General features: G+C 35.9%; 1 pseudogene; it reads right to left on the reverse strand.

Annotated features, from left to right (window-relative positions):
• The window catches only part of LOC100586069, a 190932-nt pseudogene that overhangs the window by 35348 nt on the left and 131768 nt on the right, over window positions 1–23816 (reverse strand).

Below are 23816 nucleotides of genomic sequence, written 5' to 3' on the forward strand. Positions count from 1 at the left end.
TCTGCATTTTCACATGACCTCAGTCACCTGGAGCTCAGTGATGCCTGTGCCTCTTCCATAGGGCTTGTATCCTTGCACTTGTATTCACCACACCTCATTGTCTCCTCCACAATGAGGCTGAGTATCAGCTACTATAGATGAAATTTTTTATAGTAGAGAAATATGTGTTTACTCATGTCTCAAGAGGGTAAACAAATAGGAGAAAAATAGGGAAAAACAGATAAGGCCTGAAGGCCCAATTTCTCTTATGTCCAACCAGTATCATAGACAGAAGTGAGAAGAGGGATCATAATACAGTTTAAGATCTTGATGCTTATAAATGGTGTGACTCTTCCTGGGGTGTACTTCACTGTGATGAATAACCAAATCCTTTTTTTTTTTTAAGTATTATGTATTTATTTAACAGAGTCTCTCTCTGTTATCCTTGCTAGAGTGCAGTGGTGGGATTATATTCCACTGCAGCCTTGAACTCCTGGGCTCGAGCCATCCTCCTACCTTAGCCTCCCAAGTAGCTGAGAGTATAGGTGCACACCATCATGCCATGCTAATTTTTTTTTATTTGCTATTTTTTGTAGAGATAGTGTCTCACTATCTTGCCCAGACTGTTCTTGAACTCCTGGCCTCAAGGAATCCTCCCACCTCAGCCTCTCAAAGTACTGGGAATACAGGTGTGAGTCACTGTGCCTGGCCAAATCCTTTTAGAAAGGGAGCAAGCAGAGAATGAGAGGAGGAAGTCAGAGGAACAGATGCCAAGAAGATGATACAAAGGATAGGGGATTAAAAGTGATATTGAGTTTACTCCAGAATAGATGGAAAATCATGAGGTTAAAAACAAACAAACACAGAAAGCAAACTGTCCCTTAACATCGAGTTCACAATATTGAAGAATGACCACAGTAGGATTTTTCCATGGTAACTAAGCTCCCTATAGAGATCATGCTATTATGGCTCTAAACTCATGGCAATTTTAGAAAAACAAGTCTTCTGTTTTCTGACTTCATGAAGGAACGTGGTGGTCTAGTTAATCAACTATTCTAAGGAACAGTGGTGATATAAGTCCCGTTGATATACCACATATAACGCAAATGTATTTCCACACTTCAAACTTATGAAAAGCATGACTGCTTTCATGCAGAGAAGGTAGTTGCCTTCATGACTTGGCCAAAATAAAGTGTAAATATTCTATCTTTCAGTATCAGACAAACAAAATTTCAGCATCTGAGAGTAATTATACAACTATCAATCTTCAGTGTAACAAAAGTAAGTGCAATTTTCAAGTGAATAGATATTTCCAGACCCTTGAACCCACATAGTCCTTGTGACTGTTTTTGGCCAATAGAAAGACCCCAGTGGAGATGATGCTATGAATTCCGGATACAACAACCCCTAACTGAGCTCGACTGCTCCTCTCTTTTGAAACCACATAAGAAGAGTGACTACTCTGACATCACCATGCTGTGAGAAGCCATGCAGAGAAGCCATAAAGGATGTGAAGCCAGGTAGAGAGAGAAAGATAACCCAAGGGGCCCTGGGACACCACATATCGAGTCCAGAAGCATATTAAAGCTGGAGCCTTTGGTCCCAGCTGCCCTAGCTGACACCACAAATGGATCTGAGACACGCCCTCCAGCAGAGACTTTCCAAATTCTTGATGCACAAAATTGTGCAAAAAGATTTAAGCCACTAATTTGGGGGTAGTTTGTTATGTGGCAATTGATAACCAAAACACTATGCAACGGGGTTGTTTTGAAAACAAACCAAAATAAAGTGTATGAAACACTACATGTTTGCTACCTCATATATCCTTCATACATTATGCTAAAAAATTAGCAAACATTTATTTGCATAATCCACTCACTACAAGTTTACAAAGGATTTTTTAAAAACGAATCCTCAAAATTCCTCTCTGAGGCAAAAGTATTACCTTCACTTTAAAAATGAGTAATGAGAATCAGAGAAGCTAAATGACGGGCCCAGAATACTACATGGGTGTGCCAGAAATAACACCTGGTCTTCTAATTCTAAGCCAGATGCCTATGCACAGCTGTGATCTAGAAAAAGTAATTTTCTCATCTCAGCATTGATTAGACCATGGAACTATCCACACTAGGAGAAAAACAGCTAAGGGTATCTCTTTCCTTTTTCACAGTATCTGACTTTACATTGTAGAGAAAGCATTTCTAGGAAACATTTCTGTGATCAATATGGGAAAACCCTGAAGTGACATCCATTTCCACAATAAATAGAAGGCAAACTAAGGACAATTTCTTCTTTGGAGTAGAAGACTTTGGGGCATAAGAAATATGATTTAAACTGGGTTAAGTTTATAAATAAGACCAGTTATAAATTATAATAAGATTAAATGGATTTATAAACCTGTATATATTGACATGGGTATCTGTACCTATGTCAGTTTTCAAGAGCAAATTACACTTTTTCTCATTGAGCATGTACTAAATTGCAAAGTTCATCTGATTCTAAAACTCTGCCTTGGAAAACTGGTTTACCTGTCATTTGAGATTCAAATACTAGCGGGGCAGGCAAAGGCAGTCCCCAACTAGACCCATCCCCTGAGGAGAGTCAAATGCCCAGTCATCAGTGACAGCTGCTAATATTTTGTATAGTCATGACTTGTGTGATACTGTCATTACTGAATAATAATAGTAACTATTTCACAGCTTTCCTCCAATTTTACACCATTCCCCCGGACAAGCTGAGTGACATCAGCATTAAAGCCTGGCATAACCCATACTATTCATCAATGAACTTGTGCTTCTTTCAAGACAGGAAAGGCACCAAGAAAGAATCATGCAGAAATATATATATATATATTTATGAAATATATAAAAACTTTATAATTCCTCCATGAAAACTTTATACCTACCAGCTGAACTTTCCTAAAATATGTTTCAAGGAGAGACAGCTATTATAATCATCAGAAAACTGTTTATATTTTTGTTTTAAAGGCATTTTTGTATGACTGAAAACAGTAGGTATTATTCCTTTATGGCACCAAAAGGAAACTCCACATCTGCTTAGCACGAGATACTGTACAATTAGGGAAGGGAGATGGAAAGAGGAGAGATTTAGCAGTAATATGCCCTCTAAAAATAATCTCAGTTTGAAAAAATTACAGTGCTTTGTTCTAAGGACACAGGAGGTTATAGTGACTTCATGACTGATCGTATTTAACTATAAAATTATATATTTTACAAGCCCCTTGTGTTAAATAGGGCTAATAAAACTTATATGCTGTGCTCTACTTATATTTCACTCAATACTTAAAAAATTACCTTTTTAACAAAATATTTTCCTTCTTTGGGAAAGCTTGCTTAACACACACATATAAACACACACACATTTACACACATCTCTAATGGAACTGAGATATTTTATTACACTTTGACTTTTCAACTACTTTCCTATCTTTTCTTTGGTGTCTGTCTTTTTCCATTCCTCAATTTTCCAATATTCTTACAACCTCAAAACCTCAGATTTGTTTGCTTAGTTTGTGAGTTCATTTTATAGAACTCCAACATAAGTATAGTTGCTTTTGTCTGTTAATTGCCTTTGTTGAAGGTATGTTTTTGTTACTATGCAGTCCATATATGATTTCCACACTAAGATTCTTATTCTCCAGGAAGGCTGAAAATTGCAAACGCTCCCAAAACTACTGACATCAGCCAATGATTCTAATAACTCTCAGTGGATATTGGAATCATAGCTCCCCAATTGCCTGTCAGCTGCAGAAGCCAGGTACCACTGAGAAATCATAACTATTATGCCGCAAGTGCCCTAGCTCACATTGGTTGGTAGGAGAGCTATCCTTAAAACAAAGACAGGAGTAGTTGAAATTATTATATGTGTATTTCTATTACCGAATATTTGATGTAGTAGAGTTCTAGAGACCAAAGCCACTAAAGCCAATTTATTTATAGAAAAACAAGCCAAATTGTGGGTATATAAATGGACTGGATATATATTCTATGCTAAGGCTAACCATAAACCAAAGGAGTAATCCTCAGTCAAATAACTGGCATCAATTATTTTTCTAATATTTGTAGATATAATTATTATGAGATCTACCTTGTCATGGGTTTGCTTTGCTGTGAAATCAAGATCACAGCAAAGGTAAAGCAACTGGGTTCTACCTTAAGGTATCACTTGGCATCCTGTCTCCTACCCAGCTGGTAAACATTTATGATTACCAATGCAATACCAGTAGGCCTTAACTTTGGCTGGAAATTAGAGTCATTTAAGGATTATTTAAGACCAGTTAAATCAAACATCTAGTGGTGGGGTCTGAGCTTCAGTAAAATGAAAAAGCTTCCCAGCTGAGTCAGGGCCAGATCTGCGGAAGCCATTCTCATTCCATTATGGAAAGGCCAGGTGTTGCCAAGGCCACACACTTTGACATTCTAGTCCCCTGGATTCAATATATAAAACTTGGTGATTTGTCCCTCAGCTGCTATAGTGAATGGTATGTAGCTGTGCAAGGATTATAAACCTGAAACAAAATAATGATGCAAGACAATCCTTTTGAGCTTGTGAAACCCAACTCTAGCTTTCAACTGGCTGAATGTGTTTCAAGCCAGGTATGGAGGTGCCAAAGGGTGAGCAGCCACGAGGAACAACTGTCCCTTCATATATTGGTTCAACACAGTAATCACAATGAATAGAACTCAAGAGTAAAATGAATTCTGTCAATCAACCAGTTCTGTTGTGAGATAAATCATCATCACATTTGAGGACAATAACTCGGCCTTAATGGATTTTGAAGGGAAGCCAGACCATGAATATAGAGGCCCTGGAGGACACAAAGAGCTGAAGAAGGGAACCAAGAAAGAGGAGTTTGGAGTTCCATTAGAATGACTTTCCTACATTAATTTTTTTCTGAGCTTATTATTATATGCAGGAATGACAAATACCTTGTAATCATTGGAAGTTAGCACTAAGGACCTGTGAAAGAAAAATAAATCTTGAGGTTCCCAAATCATTAAGCTAAAGGGAAAAGGCAAGCTGGGAGGTGCTTAGGGCCAACCTGCCTCCCATTCTATTCAAAGTCACCCCTCTGCTCACTGAGATAAATGCATATCTGATTGCCTCCTTTGGAGGGGCTAATCAGAAACTCAAAATAATGCAACAATTTGTCTCTTATCTACCTATAACCTGGCAGCCCCCTCCCTGCATGAGTCTTCCCACTTTTGCTTTGAGTTGTCCCGCCTTTTCAAACTGAACCAGTGTTCATCTTACATATGTTGATTGATGTTTCATGTCTCTCTAAAATGTATAAAACCAAACTGCTCTGACCACCTTGGACACATGTGATTTCCACATCAGGACCTCCTGAAACTGTGCCACGGGTACGCATCCTCAACCTTGGCAAAATAAACTTTCTAAATTAACTAAGACCTGTCTCAGATATTCGGGGCTCACCGACCTATGATTTGATACTTAAACTGCTCAGCTTTTAAGTCTCTAAAATTAACATCTTAGCTCAGGAAGAAAAATATAACCTTACATAAAAATAGAGTCAATCATACTTAAGATACCCAATTTGCCTACCCCAAATTCTTTTTCTGGCAGGCATAATTATATTTGGTTTTGTTAAGACTAAAACACACACACACAAATTGCACCTAGTTACAGATGTTCTAAATTGCATGGAACAACTTATTCTTCTATTTTTGGTTCAGCTAATGAGCTTTCTCAAAGGAAATGACTGCAATGAATTAAAAGAAATCAAGTAAAACGTGATTCCAGAATCAAATTAACCATAATATGTTGGAGTTAGAATAAGTTTGTGATAACATTAATAGCTCCTATATACTAAAATGCAATAGGCAATATTCCCACTGTACTTTTCTGTGAATTTCTTACTACAGTTAAATCTTGGTATCTGTGAGTTCCATGTTCATGGATTCTACTAACCTCAGCAGTAATAATAAGGATTAAGTAAATAAAATAAAGTAAGTAAAGAAATAATAAGGAATAAGTAAATAAAAAGGATAATTGTGTCTACTGAACATGCACAGACTTTTTTCTTGTTAATATTTTCTAAAGAATGAAATATGATAACTATTTACAAAACATTTACATTGTATTAGATATTGTGAATAATCTAGAGATGATTTAAAGTATACATGCATGGGTTACATGCAAATACTATACCATTTCATATAAGGGATTGGAATATCCCTGGATTTTGTATTTGACGGGGGTCCTGGAATGATGGATACCAAGTAATGACTGTATTTTCTTTTTCACTGGTAATATCAATTAAGGTGTATGTCTCGATGTAGTAGAGAATGTCCTGTTTTAGAAACCAGGACACTGGGTTCCAGGCTCTAGTTATAACTGCTATAATCCATTTTATACCTTCTGGTAAATCATAAAACTGCTACTCTTTCAATTCTTTCTTCCTTTAAAAGAGAGCGATACAACTTAACTCCTTCTGAAGATTTGTGAGACTAGTAAATAAATAAACTAAAAAACACAAAGCACCTTACAAATGTATAAAACTACCTATGTTCAAGCAACTCCATCTTGTTGCTGTGGTGTGGACATACAGTTTATGAAAGTAAGTAATATAGGTATGAAAATTCACAATTCCTTCATGTGGGAACTATTAGTTCCTGGATAAACATACAATCTTAACAAAAAGGTAATTGTTACGGCTGCGAATGGAGGAGAATATTAGGCAAGGCAGCACAGAGATAAAAGTAAATAAATCTAGGAATAATGACCTTGTATCCAAAAGTAACCATTGTAGGAGACAAAATGAGAAAGACCAACCAGCAAGGTTAAGTAAGGCTCAAAAGCCAAAGGGATTCTGGAAAGAACATGAAGGCGGCTACTACAATGGAACAGCTCTCCAGGTTGTTTCTGAGGGCAAAGTTTTTCTTCCTCCCAATTATTGAGGACCACCTCTATGCTAATGTTTTCTTCTTTAATTAATTGTATTGGATGCCTCATAAACAATGTCTAATGCTGTCAAATAAACAATTACAACAGACTTTCTTCACTCAATTGAGAAGTGAAACACATTTTTAGACTCTGAACCAGATTTTTCTCCTTTGTTTGAAAACACCTAGGAAATTAAAAGTTGCCAAGAGAGGCAAAATATATTCCTTTTTTTTTTTTTTTTTTTTGAGACAGAGTCTCACTCTGTCGCCCAGGCTGGATGGAGTGCAGTGGCACAGTCTCGGCTCACTGCAACCTCTGCCTCCCGGGTTCAAGCGATTCTTCTGCCTCAGCCTTCCTGAGTGTCTGGGACTACAGGTGTGCACAACCACGCGTGGCTAATTTTTGTATTTTTAGTAGAGATGGGGGTTTCACCACATTGGCCAGTCTGGTCTCGAACACCTGATCTCGTGATCCACCTGCCTCAACCTCCCAAAGTGTTGGAATTACAAGCATGAACCACTGCGTCTGGCCATATATTCCTTTTTAAAAGACTTTATTTGCCAGGTACAATGGCTCATGCCTCTAATCCCAGCATTTTAGGAGGCCCTGGTGGGAGAATAGCTTGAGCCCAGGAGTTGGAGACCAGCCTGGAAAACATAGTGAGACCCTGATTCCACAAACAATTTTTAAAAATTAGCCTGAGCATGGCGGTATGTGCCTGTTGTCCTACCCACTCAGGAGGTTGAGGTGGGAGGATAACTTGAGCCCAGGAGGTTGAGGCTGCAGTGAGCCGTAATCATGCCACTGCACTCCAGCCTCGGTAGCAGAGCAGGACCCTGTCTCAAAAAAAAAAAAAAAAAAAAAAAAAAAAAAAAAAAAAAAAAAAGAGAGAGACTATTTATTTATGCTTTGTGTCAAAATGGCATGTATAATCAAATTTTTATTTAAAAATTTCCTTCATCTGTATGTATTCTTCCATTTGTGCAAATGATAGAGTTGCCTGAGATGGTAATCTATCAATCATATTTATCTGCATATAAGATATTAGATGATCTACTACCTTTTTCTTTTGAATTTATATACATATATTTTAATTAACCATTTATTATTTTTCAAAAAATTAAATCAGTCATTCCAAAACCACTATTCAAATATTTAAATATAGCCATATTTCTTATGGTGAAAATTCTCAAGAACCTACAAAACCTATTTATTTTAGTCACAGTGAGAAAATTAAAAAATGTGGAAACTCAGATTTTATCACTGACAATATATGGTCTCTGTCATAGCAGTCTACACATCTGTAAGCAAATTTGTTATCTGTGACAGTGCTGGAAACCTTGCATGGAATATGTTCACCAAAAAGAATGTGATTGGGTAACAAATCCAAGATAGCAGAACAAATCCTGTAACTGCTGCTTGGAAGCTATCCTTAGCCATACTTATTTTTTTATTATTCCAGTTGGCATTAACAATCATAATCGGTATCCTTATTATTAAACTATCCAAATGTTAAGGCAATGTTTCATGTCTTCCAATTCATGGAAATCGCTTTGCCTGAAGGTAGTGTTTAAATTGCAGAAAAAGTAAACTGTAAGGTACTTTAGAGTCTGTCTCATATAACTTTATGTTTCCTCCGAACAAAGAGCTTAGACTTTTAAAGCATAGAATAAGATCAACAAATGTTCGAAGAATGAATAAATGGAAGAGGTGTGGGTCCTGCTTCCTTGAGTTCCTGGTGGGCTAAGAAAAAGAATAATAAACTCTATTCACCTCCTGCGTGATAGAGAGAGCATAGGCTTTTAAATTGGACAAATCTGGGCTTGAATCCTAATTTTGTCAGTTAGTAATATCCAGTTTATTATGCTAATTAGTCTTCCTGCCTACAAAGGGATCAATAACTGTCTTTATGTGTAGGATTGTTGGGAAGATAAAATGAAATTGAGATGCAAATCCTGAATAACTCCTGGCACAGAAATTGTCAAATGGAATCTTTCTATTTTTTTTTTTTATAAAGCCAAAGGAAGAGAGAGTGATTGTATGATTTTTGGTTTACAAAACTAGATTGATGTGGGCAATATGACCAAATACAGGGATTATAGGAGGGTTCAGGTTTGAAGGTGGAGATGGAGAAAGTAAGGAGTGATGGACAAATAGAGTCTCAACCTGGACGAGTCGAATTTATGAGACTTGCTTATGGTCTAATTCAGGAGAAATATCTTTATTGAAGGTACAAATTAAAGGATTATTTGCATTTTAGTGATTAATGAAGTCTTGGAAGTGGTGAACTAACCCAAGGAAAAAATTCACTTTTCTATGTTATTGGCATCTTTGATAAAATGGAAAAATATCTGAAAACTTCTTAATCTTCTAAATGTGTCATATTAAATACATAGGGTCTGAAAGAAAACCATTTATTAAAATATAATTACCAAAATATTTATAAAACATATTTGAGTTATGATCATACATCTGCATCTTTACTAACAACTTGAATAACAAGCTCTGTGGAAAATCTAACTACTATAACTTTAAACTAGTGATGGGTGTAAAAGGTATACTAAGTATCTATAATAACTATCACATGATATCAACATACTCAATTTCTATCAGTGACAAGATATAGGTACTGTAATACTATTGTGGCTTCTTGCCTATATTCAAAATTTAAGTTATAAGTTAATAAATATGTAACATATATATGTATATATATATATATATACATTTTTTTTTTCTTAGCCAAGTTTCTAGATACCTTGAATTCTAGGAACAACTTTGAGCCTACGAACCTTCAAGTTAAGAATGTTTGACTTGGAGTGACAGACCCTGGGGAGAATGAATTCTTCAGGGTGATACACAAGAGGAGGAGCTACCAGTAAAAGTACTTGTGGAGAAATAGTAGAAAAGAAAAATTTTCAAGAGAACATAATATCTTGAAGTAAAGTTAGAATACAGTTATCTATCAGTAGGTGTTTGACAATGCAATGCAATGCTTGAAGGAGATCAAATAGAATAAAGGTTGAAAAGCAAATATTAAGTTTATCAATCAGGAAGTCATTGGTATTTCATTGATTCAGTCTCTACTAAGTACACAAGAAGAACTCAATGCTCACTTTGAGTCCAAAATAGAATTTAAGAGATATTTAATAAAGCAATTACTCAGGGAATTTTGACCATATACATGAGACTTAGTAGATATTTTGTAATAAATTAAAATTAGAACAATTCAAAAGGTAAAAAAATGGATATTTTACATTACTGTGGTCTATACTAGATCATACCACTTCACTGTGATAGTCAAATTTTTTTTTAGATTAATAAGATTTTGATGGGATTTTGATGATAACAAGAAATTAACTTATTTCAGAACCTCTGAAACTAAAATTACAGGCAAATTTGGCATGCAACAAGTCAGAAGGTGAAACATATAGAACTCAGTCCTGGTGTTTTTCATGAACTAAAGACAGAATTATTAAATGATAGTTAATTAATAAACAGGTAATAATTTCAAATTTGCAACATGCTAAGTAGGGTCCTAAATATTCCTATGGCATTAATGTCTTTAAGCTAAATGTTGATAGCATATGGAAACATAGAGGAGAACAGTAGTCAAATTTTATATTTTTAACAATTAAAAATTAATTATGTATTACACGCAAATGAAAAAAAAACTCCAGCACTGCAAAAGCGGCCCAGCATAAAGCTCTGTTTATAAGTAACACATTTTCTTCACAAAGACTACTTTTTTAAATCATTTATATTCTCCTCAAGACATTTTCTATGTATAGAAAAGCATATATACATAGATATCATATACCAATACATACACATATCCTTTTTATATTAAAAGAATATATTATAAACCTTTATCTACCTTTCACTTTTTACTTGAGAATACAGAGATGAATTACATATCTTCTAAAAGTTATTGCACAGTAATCTTTCAAATCTTTCAAATTACTTTCCCACATTCATTTTGTGTATGAAAATCCCTTCCTTCCCACATGTTTATTCTGTGTACTATTAAACTTTGTGCTTTTGCCAAACTGATAAGGGAAAAATATCTCCTTGGTGTTTTTACTGCATTTATTTAGCCATGAATGGGGTCGAGCAACCTTTCAATATCTCACAACTCTACTCCATATCTAGATGTCCAAAATAATCCTATGAAATGCAGCTGTTCTAATTCTTCAGTTATTTCCACAAGTACAAACACACAACCCTATTAAGACGACTTCAGTAGAATGTTCAAAGCATAAAACTTCTTCAGCACAATGTTCAAGCTCAACACAATTAGAGTCGATCTTGATTTCCCTCTTTCTCTCATATCCCACATGCTTTCCACAAACATATCTTTTACCCAGCATCCCAACTCTTCTCAACATCTCTATAGCTACACTTTAGTCCAAGCCATTATCAATTCTTGCCTGGATTATTGCAATAAATCCACCTAAAAGAGTTCACGTACTCACCATTTCTACCCAGCATTCTTTTCTCAATACCCACACAGAGGGCTCCTGTTAAAATGTGAACGGTATCAAATCCTCCCAAGTGAAAGCAGGAGTCCTTATAATTGCCTCTAAACTCCACATGATCAAGAGCTCTACAAGCCACATCTGCTGCTTTTCTACTACCATGAGGCCCAGGCTTACTTGCTGTGCTTCTAATGGGCCCATTAGGACCAGGAATTTCACATTTAAATTTTTCTTCTGAGGCAACTGAACAAATAAGGTTTGCAATGGAGGAGACTGAGAGATGTGCAGGTTGTTGATGGTGGTGGGTATTTCATTCAGAACTTTTGTTTTGCAGTTGGGAGTTTGAAATATTTATTAGTTCATAGTAATACCATAACAGTAAGCTGATAAAAGTGGAAACACATGCTGATTTTTAAAAATATAGTCAAAGAATAAATAAATGAAAGGTTATATTATTTCCAGAGGTGGTACAGTTTTTCATTGAGGAATTTTAGTCATATCGCCTGATTCCCAGCTCTAGTTTGAGGAATTCTGATATAAGGACCATGTGCATAACTATTCTAAGAAGGAAGTGTTAAAAAAGGACCCTGATAGATACTACACAGAGACAACCCATTATGGGTGCACCAAAGCTTGTCAAGAGAATCCATAAACAGTTAAAATAGTTTTCTTTAATGACCCATTGAACCACCAAGAGGCAGAACACCCTGACTGGCCTCTTTGCCGGCTGCCAGCTAATATGAAAGGAAAAATAAATATTTTTATAAAAACTATCTGTTGTGTTTTTTTCTTCTCTCTCTTATATTTCATATAAATTCTGCTTTTTTTTTCCGTTGTTGCTTGAAAACAATGTATAGGTTGTTATATGCTATATACAAGTAAAAGAACTTCCTAACAATTAACTATACATTTTAACATTATTCTTTGTGTTTATAATAATGGGAAACTTGGGCTTACTTTTCAAAAAATATCTTTATATATACTTCCTCATTTAATTTTTTTGGAATATCAACTGCTCTTCTGAAAGGTTAACATGGGCCCAGATCCCCCAGGTCATGGTGGGGCATCACATTTCCTCATTCACTCTCTTACAGAAGCTTTTAGTCCCATGGGAAGCAAAGACCCAACAAAAATCTGTATCTAGTTTAGCTGTAGCTCAGTTTCTGGGAGCAGTGGGGCAATGCTTTATTTGTTCCTGCTCCTCTATTATCCTACTTTGTACAGGTTTTGGGTATGGAGAGTAAATAAATGCATTCGGAAATGATGATATGGTATATATCCTCAGCCTGTATTTCCTTAAGATAGAAGACCAGAAACTGATAGAACTATCTCTTCATGAAAGACTTAATGAGATTTGCACCTATGAGTGATTGGATTGAGAGCACACATAAGGCACCATTTGGGGGATGTTCAGTTACAAATGGAAGATAATGTTAACTAACTGGATAGTGTGATAGCAAATGTTAACAGCTGGCCCTGGGGGTTTGTGATGGTTAATACTGAATGTCAACTTGATTGGATTGAAAGATGCAAAATATTGTTTATGGGTGTATCTGCAAGAGTGTTGCCAAAGGAGATTGACATTTGCCTTTGTGGACTGGGAAAGGCAGACCCACCCTCAATGTGGGTAGGCACAATCAGCTGCAAATGAGGCCAGAATAAAAGCAGGCGGAAGAACGTGGAAAGATTAGACTGGCTTAGCCTACATCTTTCTCCTGTGCTGGATGCTTCCTGCCCTGGAACATCAGACTCCAGGTTCTTCATATTTGGGAATCAGACTGGCTTCCTTGCTCCGCAGCTTGCAGACAGCCCATTGTGGGACCTCACCTTGTGATAATGTGAATTAACACTCCTTAATAAATTCCCCTTTGTATATACATCATCCTATCAATTCTGTCCCTCTAGAGAAACCTAATACATGGGTGTAGCTCTATTTGCATACCTAGGATCATGAGATTTTGTTTGTTTTTGAAAACTTAATTTGCTTGAAATTCCATGTTGAAGAATTCTGCAATTGAACTTCCAGAAGAACGTTCTCTGATATAGATGACACGGACTGGAAAAAGCACTATGATAAATTAGCCAACAAAATGCAATCACAAATTTAAAAATCTGGATCATTTTAAAATGAACATGGCAGTAGAAACTAGTCTAGATGCCAGTAGAAACTAGTAGTGTATGTGAAGAAAAAATGGTAAGAAATAAGGAAGAAGGTAAACAGGGACTAGGGTGGAAGAACATGGATAATTTGGAAATTGTTCACAAAAGTGTTTCACTGGGTGAAATGAAATAGAAAAACATAGAAGAGAAAAAAATGTCATATTCATCACATAAATAAGTTTGCTTTAGTATCAATACATTTGGAAGAATTGGATAATGCTACAATAAAGTAGGCTGATGTTCACACTCTGCATTAAAATATATAAAAGCTTGTTAAAAGATAATTGCAATAATCCTAAAAATAATATACTAGGGAAATTGATTAAGTCTCTTTGGACAACTAGTCAAGATTTTTTAAAACTTTTAAATGAAATGACCAAATAACCATTTACTTGGAATAAGAAAATAGTCATAAATGATATGTGAGTAATCACAATTTCCTGAATATTCCTCACTTTTATTTTGATTACTCACTAGATCATTATTTTTCCCTTTATGTTTCTTTCATGAATAATTGCCTTAGAATTTTTATACAGAGTTTTGAATCTAGATTAAATCTCTCATTATCAAACAGCCCTAAGAAAATAAAGATACAATTTAAAGATACTTGCAAATATCTCTCAAAGCCCATTTTTAAAAAGTATATTCCACTTTTTTAGTTTCTATCTGAAGCTTTTTAAATAGATAGCATATTTCCAAAGCAATGAATTTTGAAGTGAATTATTCAGTAGTGTATTCAGAAATTACATGCTTACTGTCTATTCTTATTTCAGTTACTGCAGGTTCTTAAATAATGTTGGAATATAAGTAACATTGAGAACCCTAAACTAAAAGATGTATATGCCATCTAGAAAAACACTCTAATAATAAATTCTAATGAATATCCAGGGGGTTATTTTCTACATAATAGGGAAAAGTGTATCCTTTGGATATTTTTATCCATGACTGACATAGCCAAGGAAACATAACGATAAACACAATAAACAAACGAATAATGGGAAAATAATTAAGATCTTACAGAATATTATATGGAGTTCAACAATACAAGCTAAGAAACAAACAAGATAACAACAGCTGAGCGTTAAGACAGATTTACATGTCCACATACGTCAGCAAGTCTTTGCTATTATACTAGAGTGTTTTGCATGTGTAGCTGATAGAACTAAATTAAGAGTTAGTGAGACATCTATGAGGATTAGAATAAATGGAAATAGGAGTATAACTATGCAGCCCAAATACAAAACGTGAGATGAAAATTATTAGGAAGAATGGAGAATAAAAAAATTAGAAAAGATAGAATTTGATACAAGGATACAGGGGTAGTTTCATAATATAAAATAAAATTACATTGAAGTATTTTAGAGTTACTAGGTTAAATTGATGGATTAATATATGTAGAAATCACTATAGATTTCATTTTTCCTTCTCAATTTTTACTTTATTTAAGAGGATGAAGAGCAAGTAATTTAAATTCTTTTAATCTTACCTCCTCTAAATCTCTGGATATCATTATCATTCCATTCTAAGAAAGTTGTTTTTCTTCTTTCCTTTTTATCAGCCCTTTTCATCTGTATATTTTATACATTTTCTGTCTTTCATAACTTCTCATGAGTTTCTGAAACTCCACCAGTTAAGGTTCTGAGGTTTTTCTTTCTTTAAAACTAGGAAACCATAAACTATAAAACTATCATTTTTTCCTCAAAAACTGCTTAATTATTATTTTTTCCTATGTATCATTGAATTTTAAATATAAGTATAAAATTCTAAAATGTCTGTAATATGAGCATACTAAATTTAACAACCTAAGAAAAAATCAATTAAAAATTAGTGCAAAAATATAGTACATTACAAAACACAAAAAGTAAATAAAATTTAAAAAATGTATTCACAATTTAAATCTGTACTTAGTAAATCAGTAAAATTTTTCTGATTGCCTCTTAAAAATATAATTGATTCAAATTAATTTAAATTTTTTTTTTCTTTTTAACTATATCAGCCTTTACTGACCAGTCATTGTTCAAAAGATATAACTTACTTCTGGTATCACTGTAAGCAGTTTTAGAAATAGAGCACTAGATGTCATCTAAAATTGATTAGAAAAACATACCAACCACAGAACAGTTCACAGGAGAACAGTTCACAGGAGAGCTTAGAGAGCAAAGCCTTTACCAAATTATCAGAATAAATCACAAGTTAATCTTCCTGTAAAAAAGATTTAAGTAGAGTGGTCTGAGCCATCGATAATATACCTTCTCAGTTGCTGCCCTGTTTACTCCATAATAATGTAAACTGATACCCTTTCCCAAATGGGATAAAAAATAACTCATTCACTAAATCTGTGGCTATGTATCACATACCTAAGGCACCTTAATCTGCTCTAGCAATAAACCACATGAGCATGGGTGCGGGTCTACTTCTTGGAGGAGTTTGATAGTCTAGTTATACTTTAAGGTCTATCTAGCTTCTGCAGAAACCATACTTACTAATGTAATGGAAATATATAATAGAGACAATTGACACGGTATTTTAAAAAATATTTCTGCTAATATCCTCATAGAGATAATGGCTGGGGTATAATTCAGATAATTCAACTTGTTTTTTGCTACTATGATAGCCCTTAACCTACAGGCTAAGAAATCAATATAGTGGTTACTCCAACTGTTATATATGTCTGTAGCAATTATACATTCCAGAATTTTGGAAATGCCTCCTAGTTGGGTCTATAGACACAGGGGATCTACCACAAACTCAACCTCAACCAGATTCTACATATTACCTAAGCCCTTCATCCCCCCACTAGAATAACATTTCAGATTTCTAAATTTGTATGTCAACTCATTGTTCCTCAATGTGGAGTTACCCTAGTAAATTCCATAGGTCTCACTGGAAAAAATCTGGGTGTTTTATAAGATTTAATGACAATTTTGATGGTGGAACACAACACAATGACACTACAGACGTCATTGATGAAACTGTAGATGAAACTATAAATAAAACTGTAGGTGAAGGCAGAACTCTTTGTTACTTAGTTTCATACAAAACAAGGCTGCAGGAAGAGCCACACGGGGTTGCACCAGTGACATTGTAACATCAAGCTTCGGCTCTACAGGGCAGCTTACCTACAGCAAGTGTGGTAGGGTTAAGGCGGGGCGCGGTGGCTCAAGCTTGTAATCCCAGCACTTTGGGAGGCCGAGGCGGGCGGATCACGAGGTCAGGAGATCGAGACCACGGTGAAACCCCGTCTCTACTAAAAATACAAAAATTTAGCTGGGCGTGGTGGCGGGCGCCTGTAGTCCCAGCTACTCGGAGAGGCTGAGGCAGGAGAATGGCGTGAACCTGGGAGGCGGAGCTTGCAGTGAGCCGAGATTGCGCCACTGCACTCCAGCCTGGGCGACAGAGCAAGACTCCGTCTCAAAAAAAAAAAAAAAAAAAAAAAAGTAGGTTTTGTGGGCTCTCTCTAGATTGGCTAAGTTGAATGATTTTGCAGGCTCTGGATCATAGGTGTTGTCCCTAATTGTCTGTCATCTGGCTCTGGGACAATTAGGGACTGAATAGTGGCCCAGAGTGTAAGAGCCTAGTAAGGACAGTGGTTGGCGTATGAACTTAAATCAGCTTCTCAAGAAGGGATACTGACCAGAGATTCAAAAGTGGGTCAAGAAAGCATTTTTAAAAAAATAAAAACAAAAACACAGAACAACAAAGCAAACACACACACACACACCCACTAAAGGGAATCATTACAGTACATACTACTCACAGTTTTAGAGGGTCCTTCTTCCTGGGGAACAATTCATCTCTTCAGTCAACAGGTTGTAAGTCTGAAAAGTAGTTTGAGTCCAGGAAAATTGACAAGGGATGGTTACATTTTAGCATTGCAGTGTGTTTGTGATTTGTTCTTGCTTTATTTAGATTCTATATATTAAGCAATACCTTGTTAATAGCCCCTGTGTCTTGCCCCCAGGGGCACCATATTAACTTAATCATCTCCATAACTTTCTGAATGTCAGATACTCTAGGCTGCACTCCAACCTTGTAAATAATTATAAAATTGTGACACCTCTGCTTCCCCCACACCCAGCTTTAGTTGTTAAGCACCACAACAGGATCTCTGTCGTTTCATAAGCTCATCATCCTCATCATTATTAAATGAGTCACACTCTGTGACAGCCTCTTTTGTAGCCCTGGAAGTGCAAAGGAGAGGCATCACTGAATTTCTTAGTAATGTTAGTGTCCATTTTACCATTGCATTGTTGGTGGTCTTGGTGAATTGTGTGTCTGTCTTTTTCAGAAATGTCATCCTTTGGTGGAGAGTCTGGCTTTACATAGAATATATCCACTTTTCTCGTTCACCTTCCTGAGCCTTTTAATCCATTTCTCCATTTCTGCCAAGGCATCTGACATTTCAGCTTGGTTCAACAAAACCATCATTTTCTTCAGGCTTTTAGTACCACTCTAGCAGGAAATTTGCTGGGGTGCTTGCTATGATATTAAATTGTGTATCCCATGGAGGTCCAAATTCAATAAATCCTCCTTTATCTAATCTTATTATATGATCCTCTTTATCAAACTTTCTCAAAATCTAGTCTCACTGATACTCCTCCAGCTCCTACCACTACTTGCCAGCTAATTATAGCTCTTCTGACAGTGTCCCCTACCTCTGTAGGGGTATGTAGCATGCTCTCAGCTAAGATACGCTGCCACTTATTTCTAGCCACTGGCTTTGAAGACAGGACAGATGGTGAGGGCAGATGAGGGATCTGCCCTCACCATCTAACAAGGTTAGCCCTGATACTTTGCTTGAGAGAGGCTTCTGCAGTGTCTTCCCACACAGGGAAATCACAACTCTTAGTGGGGAAGGATGGGCCACCTATACAGTCTCCGACGATTCCGAGATATCTGGGAAGTTGATAGCTTTGGGTTCATTTACCCAGATCCCATGTGTCAGAGACCTAGGTTTTCTCAATCATAGCCATAGCCTTGGCATCATAGACCTGCTTTAGCTGAATATTCAAATGTCATTCAAGCTTGGCCATTCTATTAAATTCTGAGTTTGTCTTTAGCTTTTTATTTTCTGTCCCTGTAGAATATTAGAGGTCCTGGCTTTTACACTTAGTTTTCAAGTATTCACAGTTTTTAGCTTTTCACTATCTTTCAGCAGGTTAGCAATGAAATTTAATAACAAATTCCATTATTTACCTTTTATGCATTTTCAATAACCTGAGTCATTGCACCAGTGACATGGTGAAATGTTAGCAGTTGGACTGCAAGCTTGAGCTGGGGACTATCCATAACTCACAGTTCACGTGATATGTGGTTCTCATTCCCAGCTGGGCAGTAAGTGATCCAATTCAAAAACCTCAGTTCTAGTATCATTGCATCCTCCTGGAAACAGATACTGACTGGAATTAGGACTACAACAGTTATATTGGGCAAACACACCTGGGAAAGGGAATAAGAAGAAGCAGGAGTGGGCAAGGACAGCCATCAAACCATGATGGAGTTAAAGCTGTAAGGCTACCTACAGTGCTTGCAGCTGGGTAATGAGTGTAATGCTTGAAGGAAGAAAGATCTTAGTGGTGAATCTCTATATCTGCCATAAATAGCTAACTAACCAACTAAAGAATGAATGAACGAATGAATGAATGAATATTTCAGCGGCAATGATTTTACTAGTAAAGGAACATGTCCTGGGTAAGTCCATGACATACCAATAACCAAAGATAAAATTAGATTTATCCTATAGGTCATGACATTATGACTTCGTGCAATGAAGAGAAGCAGATCTCCTGATGTTAATTTGAGAAGCATGGGTTATATGGCAAATTAGAAGCCATTTTCAGAGTGATCCTTAAGAACAGGCACACCACTGATCTTATTGTACATACATTATTTATATGTAATTCAATATCATAAGTGCTGTTTTTCAATGTTACAGTTCATTGAAAGTACTACATTTTGCACAATTGCCATTGTTTTTGTGGGGAGCACTTTTTGTGTTATATATATAAACCAGAATTACAACTCCTCACGGAGACACAGGACACAGCAATTGGGGAAATGAGTAAGAAAGGTAATAAACTCATCTACAGAGGATGCACCAGGAGCATGTAAGTCCAAACAATTTTAAAGAGCCATTTACAGGCCAGGTGCAGTGGCTCATGCCTGTAATCTCAGCACTTTGGGAGGCTGAGGCAGGCAGATCACTTGAGGTCAGGAGTTCAAGACCAACCTGGCCAACATGGTGAAACCCCTTCTCTAATAAAAATACAAAAATTAGCCAGGTGCAGTGGCACACGTGTAGTCCCAGCTACTCAGGAGGCTGAATCACTTGAACACAGGAGAATCACTTGAACCTGGGAGGCGGAGGTTGCAGTGAGCTGAGATCACACCACTGCACTCCAGCCCGGGCAACAGAGCAGGAATCCTTCTCAAAAGAAACCAACAAATAAAAAACAAATGTTTACAGTGAGCAGACAAGAGACAGTTTAAAATAATATACTTGTGGTTCGTGGGGAAGAAGTGAGGAATATCATTAAGACTGCATAAAACCCACCTTTAGAGAGTAACTCCAGAAACAGAGAGTGTCACAGATTGAGAGCTTACCATGTAGAAAAAAAAAGTCATTTGAGAATATTATTGTCTGTTTAGAGAAAGGGAATTATAAATTGAAATCCAGTGTTATGTTTGCTAAGACAGGTCACCTGGGAAGTAGGAAGATCGTGCAATTAACAAAAGCAGAGATAAGTGTGTTTTCTGCAGGTTTTTCCATTTATTTTCCCAAGTTGGTGGATTTGAGGCAAAATCAATGGGAAGACTGAGATATAATGTTTCTAATCAGACAATCAGAGTGCTCTTTTTATAATCAGCCACAGAGAAGTATGAGCATCTCTGTTTCTCTATGGGTGGATTTTAGAGTAATATCAGAGAAGGCAAAATAATTTGAACAGAAATTTGGAGCTAGATATTTCATAGAATGCTCACATTAGCATATACGTTCAGCCGGATATTGCAAACATTTGAAACCTATTTTCAACTCCAATGTTGTTAATATCATGCTCTACAAGCAATTTTCTTATTACAGTTTGGCTTTTCTCAGAAATTATTTACAGACATAAAGAAGGCATAAAGTTGTTTAGTCCCTGGATAGCAGCCTTCATAGTTATCAATGTAAGCCAATAAATTAGTGTTTTTGTTATAGTCAGTGATGTCTGTCAACTTAGCTAATTGATTCTACCTGTGAGAGACATCCTGCCATTTGATGTGCTCAATGTCAGATTTCTTAATCTATCTGGATCAAAGCCAGTATATGAAACGCACTGATTTCTCCAGGATAAATGCCCATTTGTAGGGTCTGAGGAACATGTCATCCTAGAGTCCTTACTCCTTACATTGTGAGATATCTTTGAAATGTTCACATAACCATTAATATAAATAATTACTAGAACTTTCTAGGACATAAATTCTTTAAGTTCAGAGGACTTGACTTTATTCACTGACATATCCCAAATACTGAAAACAGTGCCACGCATACAGTAAGCATTCAATAAATTTGTAAATGCTCACTCTCATTAAATGAAATTGTTGCTATATATAATTTTAGCATACACAGAGACAAACATATTACTATAGATAATTTAGGACTATGGGTTTATTTTCTTTGTACCCTTGAATAAGTCCCAGGGATCCCAAACGATAAAGCAAAACACCACTCTCTACTCTGGAATTTATTATGATATGCAACGTAGATTGGCAGCTCTTAAAATAACAGTTAACATTCCAACTTGGTGAGTTTACTATAAACTGTTTATTTTATTCACTTATATTTTCATCCATATTACATTTTATCGAGGATGGTGAAATATTTCCATGTTAGATGCATTATTTCCTCTTTGGAGGAATTTTCCAGGTGTTGAGGGCTTTCATGGGTGAGATCGTAATTTTCAGTATAATGGAAAAGTTAATACAATCAATTCTTGTCTTATGAGTGAGTACAGAAAAAAGTTTAGCTCTTATGAAAGCTGAAACAACTGGCTTAAAATTTTCTACATCTCTTGTGGTTATAAAATGCTTCTGAATTCTAGCATGTGATATAATTTCAAGTATTCCGCTATAACAATTTTACTAATGTAAAAAAAAAGTTTACGTTAGTCACATTGTAAATGGTTTCTTAGACTTCTTTAAGTTTGTCATTTTTCTAAATATTTAAAGAAGACTGAACCACCTTTCAAAGTGAAGTACTCTCAAATAAGTAAATGAGAGTAAAAAAAATTAGTGGAGGGGGCTAAAATTTGAGTGTGGTTGAGAATCGTCACAGTGATTGTTTCTGGTTGTTCAGCATGATTCTCCCCTGTGCACCTTCTGACAAAAAGCCCTGACCCTGGGTACAGTAGTGATCACAGAATCCAGGGATAGCCAACAATGATGCCCAAGCCTGTGACCCAGCAGGGTCAATCAATGTCCTTCCCTGGAATTTGCCTCTGGGGGTCGGGGAAGGAAAGAGGAGTATATTTCTGTTCTAGATGTTAATCTCTGTAAACAAGGAACTTGGAGCAGCCATTATTACAAGCCACAAAGTAGATGAATGTCAATGGTGGGAAGCAATACAGAAAATGAAACGGAACTGAGTGACAGAGAAGATCAAGAGGAGGGCAGATTGCAAGGGATCTACTTTGCAGGGGCACTTTGTTGTCATGTGGGGTGTTTGGGAGGCCTTCCACTAGGAAGGGAAATTCAGGTCTTCACTCTTGATCTCACCCTTCCTGCTGCAGTTTCCTTCACTTTGCCTAGTCAACTGCTACTCATTCACAGGTTAGCTAATCATCCTTTCTCCCTGGAAAGTTTCATTGTCCTCTATAGTTTGATGAAATCTCTTTATTACACTGTTAGGGTATGTTTTCATACCATCACATGCTTTTCTTTTGGAACACTTTCTCAGAATTGCAAGTTAATTTGTGCAATAATTTGCTGCTTTTTTTTTTTTTTTTGGTCCTTGGACTATAGTACTGTTGAGGGCCAGGGCGCATGTCTGAAGTTACTCCCCAATATTATCATAGTTATCTGGCACATTGTACATGATAAATAGAAGTTTCCTGAATGAATAAAGAATAAAATATAAATGTGAAACTAATCTGGTTGTGAAGTAAAAGACCAAGTATTTTCTAAGCAGAGGAAATAGCGTACATGTAAAGACTCCAAACAGATTAGAGTCTTATCTCAATGAAGAAGCTGTTTAAAAGAAAACCACAATGAGTGGAAGAGAGATAATGAAAACGGTGGAAACACTGGGCAAACATTGAAGAGTTTTAAGCAGAAAAATGACATAATTTATTTGTCCCATTATTAGGATCTCTCTGACTCCTGTATGGAAAATGATTGGAGTTGTGTTGGGTGGATGTTAAGTAGAACAGATAGGAGGCTGTATATGGATCAGCAAGAAAATAACTGGAGTTAAAGTAGGATAGTGACAATGGAGATAGAGAATCAAGAATATTAAAGGGTGTTTGAATGAGAACATATAACAGTTTATATTTAACAAGTAGGGCAGTCCAATATTTTTATTATAACTGGCTAGTGTTCTCTTTTAGCAAACAATGTCAATTTTCCATTTACGTCAAAACTACTCGATACATGCTTCTAAGCTTAGGTTATTTAGTGCCAAGAAAACAGAAATGAGGAGTAGTAGCAATAAATGAGTGGAAAGTCAATTATTTGCTATTTAAATTCTTCAGGTATTCAATTTTATGGAGGTTATGCAACCAGCTAAGAAAGAAGCCAATTCATAAAAATGCATAAATGCACTTCATAATGTTCAGGATATGCTCACTTATATTTGGCTGTATTCATAGTAAATTCCAAAGCTGAAATCAATAGGTACACAAATTAGACATACTATACTGAAAGTTTTGTTTTATAAAATATGAGATGCTTAATTCTATTAGCCATGAAAAAATGTTTAGTGTGAAGCTTATGTTAATAAAAGCTCCCAATAACCAGGGAAAGTCATTAATGTTTTTGAAGAATATAGACAGTTTCACTCTGTCTTTTGTTATTCTACTGACCATTAGTCAACAGTTGGGAATCAGGAATTTTATTATTATTATAAAATTAATTTGTGCAGCAGTCATATTTTTAGATAACAACTGTATAATAATGAAATACATAGGTCAAGATGGATGATGGAATACTTGGAATTTTCTATGATCTTTCTGAGAAAACCTATTGAAATGTCAAAAATAAATACTAATAAAATATCTGTGTTAGTGTTAGCAGCAGTGA

Source organism: Nomascus leucogenys, chromosome 11, assembly GCF_006542625.1.
Source record: "Nomascus leucogenys isolate Asia chromosome 11, Asia_NLE_v1, whole genome shotgun sequence".
Taxonomy (NCBI): Eukaryota; Metazoa; Chordata; class Mammalia; order Primates; family Hylobatidae; genus Nomascus; species Nomascus leucogenys.